Genomic DNA, 10,000 nt, shown 5'->3' with positions numbered 1-10,000 from the left:
TAAGAGGCGGGGCGCCCACTATCGACAAAAGTGTGCCGAAACCCACAAACGTTGTGTTACGCGCGCTAAAATAAATACAAGCCTGATCGCTGAAAATGTATTCTATTTGAATAAGGTAAGTATCAACACCAAGGAAGCAATTCCTTTATTATAAATTCATACTCTGACATTGCGCTAATATTGCTCGTGATTGTTATTTAGTTAAAAGATATAATTTATATTACTTTTATTTTATTTTTATTTTACTTCTATATAATAATTATTTTATATTTTATTAAAAAATTTCTTGTTTAGTTTCTAAGCAACCACAGTTACGTTTATATGTTTAATTCTATTGTATTTTATATTTATCGATAATTTAATAAAAGTTTTAAAAGACTATTCTGGTTTTCCACGCTCTCTTCAAAAATGTGAGTTCTTTTAATTCTTCCACTTAATTATTCATTTTAAAGTAAACAACTAGTTATACATATTATTATAATGTATGTGTATTATATACTATCATTTTATAACATAAACATAGTTGAGTTATTAAATTAAACGTCAAATATTTTATTACCTTAAATTAAGTTATATTTATTATATAATCTATAATTATAAGTTATATAATTATAAGTTATAAATTATTTATTCGTAAAATCTGATGTAGTATGAGATATTCTTTAGAAAACTATAACTAACTATAAATATTCTTGTATATATAAGTCCATCTATAAATAGAACAATGAGAAATAGTAAAACAAACTAAACACAACATGTTACCGAAATGTTTATTTTAACAATATTTTTTATTTAGTTTAATCACTTAATAAACTTTACTTCTAATTATCATAGTATTAAATATAGAATATAGTTAACAATCTTTTAAACAAAGTTTTTAATAAAGTTGCAGGGAGTAATTGTAATTAAAACACCAAAAAAAAAAGGTTTTAATAAAAAAATACTTACATCAAGTTAAAATTTTATAAGGAATAATTTTAAAATATCAAATCGATTGTAAATTAAGTGCAAATAGGTTTTTTAAACAAACCGAAGGGTTTATAAAGGCTTGTAAACGCTTTCAAACGCCTACGACCATACCACACTGAGCACACCCCATCTCGTCCGATCTGGGAAGTTAAGCAGTGTCGGGCGTGGTTAGTACTTAGATGGGTGACCGCTTGGGAATACCACGTGCCGTAGGCTTTTACTTTTTGAATTCATCTTTTTTGTTTTATTTTTCTTTCTGACCTATTTATACTTATTACTCGTTTATTTACATTTCTTTAACGCTTAAAAGAAAAGAAAATTCTAGTTATTAGAAAACAAAAACCTTAGCCAATCAGATAACGTTATTTGCTGTTTAAACCAATTAAAGCGCTAAAAAAGTGGTTTGACCAGTTTGAGATATCGAAAAAATAATGGCACCATCTTGTAGAGTACAATTTTCTGAGTTAAAATTAATACAATTAGTCTTTTATACTAAAACTTAAAAGTCTTTTTGTCCACAAACAACTAAAAGCCTGGCTACTTGAAAAATCAAACAAAAATAAATTTTGAACTTTTGTATTGTGAGTCATAATAAGTTATTTACTGTTACCAACAGATACTAGCAAAAGCTTTTTAAAGTTTTGTATTAACTTAATGTATTTGTAATTACTTTTACTTAAAAGAGACTATTGAGTTACGTTTACTTAGTTTACTTTTGTATGTGTATTAAATATATAGCAATTTTGTTTGAACTTAAATAAGGACTATTAAACTTTTAAAAGAAAACTATCAAAGTTTACTAACTCAAAAGCTAAATCTTAGTTTTATTGTTATAAACATTTATGTTGTAATTTACTAATAACTAAATGAGTTTATTTCAAACAAAAAGAATTAAATAATGTTATGTCAAGCCTACTATATGAGGTATATAGGTATATAAGGTATACAAGCTTATGTTTGAAAGTTATAATAATAAAAATAAAAATAAATATTTAGTTGGTAAAATTTGTATGTTTTAATATGCTTTGAAATTAGAGTTAGTATAGAAGTTTTTTTTTAAATATAATAAATATAAATATTTAGTTACTAATAATAAACTAAAATACCAATTTTGTAGTTATTACAAAAAAAAAACTTATCTTACTTAAAGTTCACTGTAATTGAAATATTATACAAAAGCTTCATTATTATAAGCTTTGAATAACTTTACTTCATAACTATATTCATGTTTGCATATTTAAACTATAAAAAGTTAGTGTTTTGTGTATTGACTTTATGATTATTTTATTTTAGTAACTGTTAGTTTTATACTTTAATAAAAGAAATATGGTTAACAAGTAAGTTAAAAATGAAAGAAGCCTAAAAAAAACACACTAATTAACTGCTTATTCAATAGTTTGATTATTTAATTATTTTTCTGTTATATAGTTTAATCTTATTGTATAAAAAATACAGAGGTTTAAAGTAAGTTTGAATAAAAATAAAACAAAACATATAAAATAAGCATTAGTTCAAATACATAGTTTTTTTTTTAATGTTCGCGATGGAGAAAACAATGGAGAAAATTTAATTCTTTAATAATAAGTAGTAATTTAAATAAAAAATAATACAAATAAAGTTATACAATATATATACAATAGTTTGTCAAACTAGGCAAAAAAGAGTAGGCCACCACTACAATCCAATGTTCCAACTGGAAATTCAATGAGATCGTTACTGTACTTGTGATGAACGTTGATAATCCCCAAGATTGTAAGTCGAAGGCCTTACCCAACCTAACCAGCGCACTGGTTTTCTTACAACTGAATTAATCAACATTTAATATTGAATATAATCATTATTGATAGATAGAGGAATGTTGACAATCAACAACAGATTGTAAGTCAAAGGCATTACTCGACCCAAGTACCCACAACCTAGATTGAACAACATTTATTAGATAGATTTGTTTATTGATAGATAGAGGAATATTGACAATCCACAACAGATTGTAAGTCAAAGGCATTACTCGACCCAAGTACCCACAACCTAGATTGAACAACATTTGTTAGATAGATTTGTTAGATAGATAGATAGATAGTACAGTATAATCTCAAAGAATTTGAAGTTGAACATTGAACAATAGTGGCCACCATTTCAGGCCTGCTGGCAGCTAGATTACAGCCCCCGGCTACGCAGACCTGCAATATTGATGAAAAAAAACAGTATATATATTTCCGAATCTGAATTTGAGTACTTTTTATATATTATTAACAAAATTTTTTAGGGGTAATATCTGTTTAGTTTTTTAATATATCTTTAAAATAAAACACTAAGTTAATAATATAATAATAATAAAATAATAATATTTTGTTTTTAATTCGTTAATAAAATTATTTAATAATATTATATATTAAATGTATATAATAAGTTTAAGTAATAAAATAAATATAATATAACAAATATATTGTATAATAATAATTTTAAAATTAGTAAAAAAAAAATAAACATAGTTGAGTTATCAAATTAAAAAAACTAGAACGTCAAGTATTTAATTACTAAAATTAATTTAATTAAAAAAAAATCTCAGGTAGTCTAAAATGTCAGGAATTATTTAAAAATAAATATATATATAAATATAAATTTAAAACTTATTATATTGAAAAGATTGATGAATAATACTCTTGAATGTATGCAATGTTTGTATTTGTAATGCAATAACATAAATGGATAGATCAATGACAAATTGTAAACATATTGTATTATTTTATTTTACGATTTTATTTTATTTATTTAGTTTAATAATTCAATAAACTTTACTTCTACTTGTCCTGGTCTTAGGTAATTTATAGATAGCAATTATTTAAACAAACACTTTTGTACAGTTACAATACAGTTTTAGTACAGTTTGGGAGTAACTGTTGATAAAAAAAAGAAAAAAAAAGGTTAATTCAGGTTAAAATTTTATAAGGATTAATTTTAAAATATCAAATCGATTGTAAATCAAGTGCAAATAGGTTTTTTAAACAAACCGAAGGGTTTATAAAGGCTTGTAAACGCTTTCAAACGCCTACGACCATACCACACTGAGCACACCCCATCTCGTCCGATCTGGGAAGTTAAGCAGTGTCGGGCGTGGTTAGTACTTAGATGGGTGACCGCTTGGGAATACCACGTGCCGTAGGCTTTTGCCTTTTGAATTCATCTTTTTTGTACTATTTTTCTTTCTGACCTATTTATACTTATTACTCGTTTATTTACATTTCTTTAACGCTTAAAAGAAAAGTAAATTCTAGTTATTAGCAAATAAAAACGTAAGCCAATCAGATAACGTTATTTGCTGTTTAAACCAATTAGAGCGCTAAAAAAGTGGTTTGACCAGGTTGAGATATCGAAAAAATAATGGCACCATCTTGTAGAGTACAATTTTCTGAGTTAAAATTAATACAATTAGTCATTTATACTAAAACTTTAAAGTCTTTTTGTCCATAAACAAATAAAAGCGTAGCTACTTGAAAAATCAAACGAAAATAAATTTTGCACTTTTGTATTGTGAGTCATAATAAGTTATTTACTGTTACCAACAGATACTAGCAAAAGCTTTTTAAAGTTTTGTATTAACTTAATGTATTTGTACTTAGTTTAAATTAATAGAGTTTATTTGGTTTACTTTATTATGTGTATTGAATGTGCTAGTATCTAAAAATAAATACAACTAAAACAAAACAAACAAGGAGAGTACTTGAATAGAACCAACACAATTTACAGACCAGTTGTGTACTAAATTTAAAGCAATTCTGAATAGTGAATATGCAATTATTATTATAAGTTCAAAGTTCACTTTAATTTAAATTAATGTATTTTTTAAATTGGTTTTATTTAATAGATAGTAGTGAATTACTTTATTTAATTTACTTTAGTAAGTGTTGTATAACTTTATTTGAACCAGAAGCAAAACGGGATTATACTTTCAATAAACTACACAATTTACAGACCAGTTGTGTACTAAATTTAAAGCAATTCTGAATAGTGAATATGCAATTATTATTATAAGTTCAAAGTTCACTTTAATTTAAATTAATGTATTTAATAGATAGTAGTGAATTACTTTATTTAATTTACTTTAGTATGTGTTGTATAACTTTATTTAAACCAGAAGCAAAACGGGATTATACTTTCAATAAACTACACAACTTACAGACCAGTTGTGTACTAAATAAAAAGCTATTGTGAATAGTGAATATGCAATTATTATTATAAGTTTATAAGTTTACAGTTTACAAAAGCTTTACAATTTAGTTATTATTTTGTTCATATTTGCATATCTAATTTATGAAAAGTTAGTGTTATGTGTATTGGCTTTTTAATTTCTTTATTTGTAGAACTGTTAGTTTTATATTCTAAAGAAACATGTTTAAATAAATATGTTTAACAAGTAACTTAAAAATGGAAGAAATATATTGTATATATTGAACTATTTATATTTATTCTAGCTATTTGCTTAGTGTATTTATTAATGTGATTATTTTATGTTGTTGTTTGTCTTATAGTTTAATCGTATTGTGTTTAAATATATATAACAAATACAGAGGTTTAAAGTAAGTTTAAATGAAAATAAAATAAGACATATAGTTGAAATATAAGTTTAAAAAAATAGTTTTTTATTTTATTTCTTTGTTTGTTTGATTGTTTGTTTATTATATAATCGCGACGTTTCATTTTATTACTTTTAAGCATACTAAATATAATAATAGGTATAGTTATAGGAAAAATTCAATTAGTTTCTAATGTAATAAAAAAGTTTATTTCCACAAATAAATAAATACCTGAAAAATCAAATGAAAAATAAATTTCGCACTCTTGTATTGTGAGTCATAATAGGTTATTTACTGTTACCAACAGATACTAGCAAAGGCTTTTTAAAGTTCTATGTTAATTCAATGTATTTGTACTTAGTTTTATTAAAATGACAGTATTGATGGTTACGTTTATTAAGTATGTTTATTTAACGTTATGTAACTCAAGTAAAACCAGAAGCAAAAAGGGAGACTACTTTAAATAAACTACATCATTTATTGTTATATATAACTCTAATAAAACCAGAAGCAAAAAGGGAGACTACTTTAAATGAACTACACAAATTAAAAATATATTATCAAATATAAATCAATCGTGTTGTGTTTCAAAATACATGTTTCAAATAATGTTTTACAAGTATTTATCAGTTATTTAGTTTTCTTTTTATAGTTTAGCCGTATTGTTTTATTTATTTGTTATTATTTTTATTTAATTGTTTGCTTATTATATTTATCGCGATGTGCTTAAAAGAATAGAACAAATACAAAAGTTTAAATTGTAAGTTTTAAATAAAATAAAATGAAACGTACAAAATAAGCTTATGATTTATTATTATTATTATTATTATTTTTATTTCATTGTTTGTTTATTATATCTATCGCGATCTGCTTAAAAAAATAAAACGAGTATTAAGGTTTGAAAAGTAAGTTTAAATAAAAATAAAATGAAACATATAAAATAAGCTTATGTTTTTTTTTTTTTTTTCATTTTTATTTATTTTTATTTAATTGTTTGTTTATTATATTTATCGCGATCTGCTTAAAAAAATAAAACGAGTATTAAGGTTTGAAAAGTAAGTTTAAATAAAAATAAAATGAAACATATAAAATAAGCTTATGTTATTTTTTTTTTTTTTTTTTTATTATTATTATTTTTAATCAATTTTTTGTTTATTATATTTATCGCAATGTGCTTAAAACGATAAAACAAATATAAAGATTTAAAAAGTAAGTTTAAATAAAAAATAATACAAATAAAGCTTATTTATAATAAACAAACATATTTAAAACATTAAAAAAAGTAGTTTATATATATTATTTTTTATTTATTTCTTTTAAACATATTAAATAAAGTATAAAAAAAGTATTAAAACATTTAAACGTAGCATAAATAAGCTTAGAATATTAAAAAAATTGAAAAGAAACAAAGAAATTAAAAAAAAATCGGGAAAAATCGGCAAAAAAGTTCAACAGCAACATTTGAGCATCATACACGTATGCATTACTTTACACTAGTGAGAGAGACGTGTTTGTGCGTTCGGTCGACTTGGCGAGAAAGCGGGCTTAAAGCATTACTGTTTAGCACCCGAGGCGCGGCTATTGCAGCGGCGGCGAACGTGCTATGTAAACGCATCGGAGCAGCGTATGAAAAACTACAAGCGTCCAGCGGCGGTAGGCTTATAGCTTTGCGAAGTCGTCGAGACGAGTAGCCGACGCAGGCAGGCACGGCTCGAGGCGGGTAACTGCAGCAGACAGATGGCGTGTTGCTGCTGACGAGTTAACCGGCAGAAGGCAAACGGTTGGTCGGGAGAAAGAACAGTCAGTTGTATAGCTGCATGCTGCAGTCGACGCGGGCTGGCGCTTTAAACAGCAAAAGGCCGGCGCCGACTTTCAGTAACGTTCGCAAGGCTTTTAAGCCGAGTGATAGAAAAGGTCTGTATTTATACAGTAAAAACGCTCAGTCGAGCAACGGGTTTAAACGCCCTCGGATAGTTATCTGGTTGATCCTGCCAGTAGTCATATGCTTGTCTCAAAGATTAAGCCATGCAAGTGTAAGTACGAGCTCACGTACAGTGAAACTGCGAATGGCTCATTAAATCAGTTATGGTTCATTTGATTGTACGCTTTTACATGGATAACTGTGGCAATTCTAGAGCTAATACATGCGTAAAGCGCCGAACTGACGTGAGGCGCGCATTTATCAGACCAAAACTAACCGGCTTTCGGGTCGTTACAATGGTGACTCTGGATAAGCTTGCGGATCGCACGGCCTAGTGCTGGCGACATCTCATTAAAGCAACTGCCCTATCAACTATCGTCGGTACGGTATCGGCCTACCGAGGTTGTAACGGGTGACGGAGAATCAGGGTTCGATTCCGGAGAGGGAGCCTGAGAAACGGCTACCACATCCAAGGAAGGCAGCAGGCGCGCAAATTACCCATTCCCGGCTCGGGGAGGTAGTGACGAAAAATAACAATGCAGACCTCGTACGAGGTCCTGCAATTGGAATGAGTACACTTTAAACTTTTTAACGAGTATCCATTGGAGGGCAAGTCTGGTGCCAGCAGCCGCGGTAATTCCAGCTCCAAAAGTGTATATTTAAGTTGTTGCGGTTGAAAAGCTCGTAGTTGGATATAGGGACGGCGAGGTTGGTCGGTCGAAAGGCTAGCACTGGCCTCGTTGTTCTTGTTGGTCGGTGCCTTCGCGGTGCTCTTAACTGAGTGTTGCGGTGGTCCGGCAAGTTTACCTTGAAAAAATTAGAGTGTTCAAAGCAGGCTTTACGCTTGTATAATGTTGCATGGAATAATGGAATAGGACCTCGGTTCTATTTTGTTGGTTTTCGGAGCACGAGGTAATGATTAATAGGAACGGACGGGGGCATCCGTACTGTGCCGTTAGAGGTGAAATTCTTGGATCGGCGCAAGACGAACGACTGCGAAAGCATTTGCCAAGAATGTTTTCTTTAATCAAGAGCGAAAGTCAGAGGTTCGAAGACGATCAGATACCGTCCTAGTTCTGACCTTAAACGATGCCGACTAGCGATCGGGCAGTGTCGAACTTAAGAACTGTCCGGCAGCTTCCGGGAAACCAAAGTCTTTGGGTTCCGGGGGAAGTATGGTTGCAAAGCTGAAACTTAAAGGAATTGACGGAAGGGCACCACCAGGAGTGGAGCCTGCGGCTTAATTTGACTCAACACGGGAAATCTCACCCGGCCCGGACACAGCGAGGATTGACAGATTGAGAGCTCTTTCTTGATTCTGTGGGTGGTGGTGCATGGCCGTTCTTAGTTGGTGGAGCGATTTGTCTGGTTAATTCCGATAACGAACGAGACTCTTACTTGCTAAATAGCTGCTCGACCCATTGGGTCGGAGACAACTTCTTAGAGGGACTAGTGGCGTTTAGCCACACGAGATTGAGCAATAACAGGTCTGTGATGCCCTTAGATGTTCGGGGCCGCACGCGCGCTACACTGACCGGATCATCGTGTGTTCCCTAGGCCGAAAGGTCCGGGTAATCCGTTGAACCCCGGTCGTGCTAGGGATAGGGACTTGCAATTGTTTCCCTTGAACGAGGAATTCCCAGTAAGCGCGAGTCATTAGCTTGCGTTGATTACGTCCCTGCCCTTTGTACACACCGCCCGTCGCTACTACCGATTGAATGGTTTAGTGAGGTCCTCCGATTGAGCCTGGTACGTGCGGCAACGCACTCGCCGGTGTTCGAAAAGACGATCGAACTTGATCATTTAGAGGAAGTAAAAGTCGTAACAAGGTTTCCGTAGGTGAACCTGCGGAAGGATCATTAACGAATCGAAATTTGATTTCAAGCGACGTCTCTTCTTCGAAGGGACCGAGCCCTGTAACTGTTATAGTTCGGTCGCGTTGCTTCCTGACAGCGGGAGTAATAATTCAGCACGCAAGTGCTGGCGCGGCCGCTTCTTTTTGAACACGATTTTTTGGTTGCATTGAGATTGATTAACACGAGAGATCTCTTAGCGGTGGATCACTCGGCTCGAGCGTCGATGAAGGACGGAGCTAGCTCCGAGAAGTAATGTGAATTGCAGGACACATTGAGCATCGATATTCTGAACGCGTATTGCGGCCTCGGGTAATCCTGGGGCCACGTCCGTCTCAGGGTCTTTAACACACCGATCCTTTCATTAGTTTGAAAGTGCCTGCGACTCGTTTCTTAATTAAGGAGCGTGTCGTCAAAGACAGCTGGTCTGGCGATTTCACAGCTGAAGCGTGAGCAGCCTGCTGGCCTCGGGTGAGGTAGCAACGACGGTAGGTGCTCGAGAATAAGTTAAGTGACTTCAAAAGGCCGACGTACAAAGCGCATGTACTTTTATAGTACATCACTTTTGACCTGAGATCGGGCGGGACGACCCGCTGAACTTAAGCATATCACTAAGCGGAGGAAAAGAAACTAACAAGGATTCCCCTAGTAACGGCGAGTGAAGCGGGATAAGCCCAGCGCTA

The 10,000-nt window shown here is 31.4% G+C and overlaps 5 non-coding genes across 5 annotated transcripts in view; all 5 read left to right on the top strand.

Annotated features, from left to right (window-relative positions):
- Positions 1–1,066: 1,066 nt before the first annotated feature.
- LOC145845500 (5S ribosomal RNA) lies at positions 1,067–1,185 on the top strand. The gene has a single exon (XR_014370384.1). It is a non-coding gene; the product is annotated as a 5S ribosomal RNA (ribosomal RNA).
- Positions 1,186–4,016: 2,831 nt separating this feature from the next.
- On the top strand, positions 4,017–4,135 carry LOC145845499 (5S ribosomal RNA). Its single transcript, XR_014370383.1, has one exon. It is a non-coding gene; the product is annotated as a 5S ribosomal RNA (ribosomal RNA).
- Positions 4,136–7,518: 3,383 nt separating this feature from the next.
- Positions 7,519–9,326, top strand: LOC145845477 (small subunit ribosomal RNA). Its single transcript, XR_014370364.1, has one exon. It is a non-coding gene; the product is annotated as a small subunit ribosomal RNA (ribosomal RNA).
- Positions 9,327–9,508: 182 nt separating this feature from the next.
- On the top strand, positions 9,509–9,661 carry LOC145845514 (5.8S ribosomal RNA). The gene has a single exon (XR_014370397.1). It is a non-coding gene; the product is annotated as a 5.8S ribosomal RNA (ribosomal RNA).
- A 222-nt stretch (positions 9,662–9,883) lies between these two features.
- LOC145845486 (large subunit ribosomal RNA) overlaps positions 9,884–10,000 on the top strand; it is a 3,631-nt gene continuing 3,514 nt past the window's right edge. Inside the window, exon 1 of the ribosomal RNA XR_014370372.1 lies at positions 9,884–10,000. This exon is cut by the window's right edge and continues 3,514 nt beyond it. This is a non-coding gene — a ribosomal RNA (large subunit ribosomal RNA).

The sequence above is a fragment of the Thalia democratica genome, unplaced genomic scaffold, assembly GCF_965202585.1.
Source record: "Thalia democratica unplaced genomic scaffold, ktThaDemo2.hap1.1 HAP1_SCAFFOLD_69, whole genome shotgun sequence".
In the NCBI taxonomy this organism is placed as follows: Eukaryota; Metazoa; Chordata; class Thaliacea; order Salpida; family Salpidae; genus Thalia; species Thalia democratica.
Note: the sequence above shows the minus strand (reverse complement) of the source record. Positions and strands in the feature narration are given on the sequence as shown.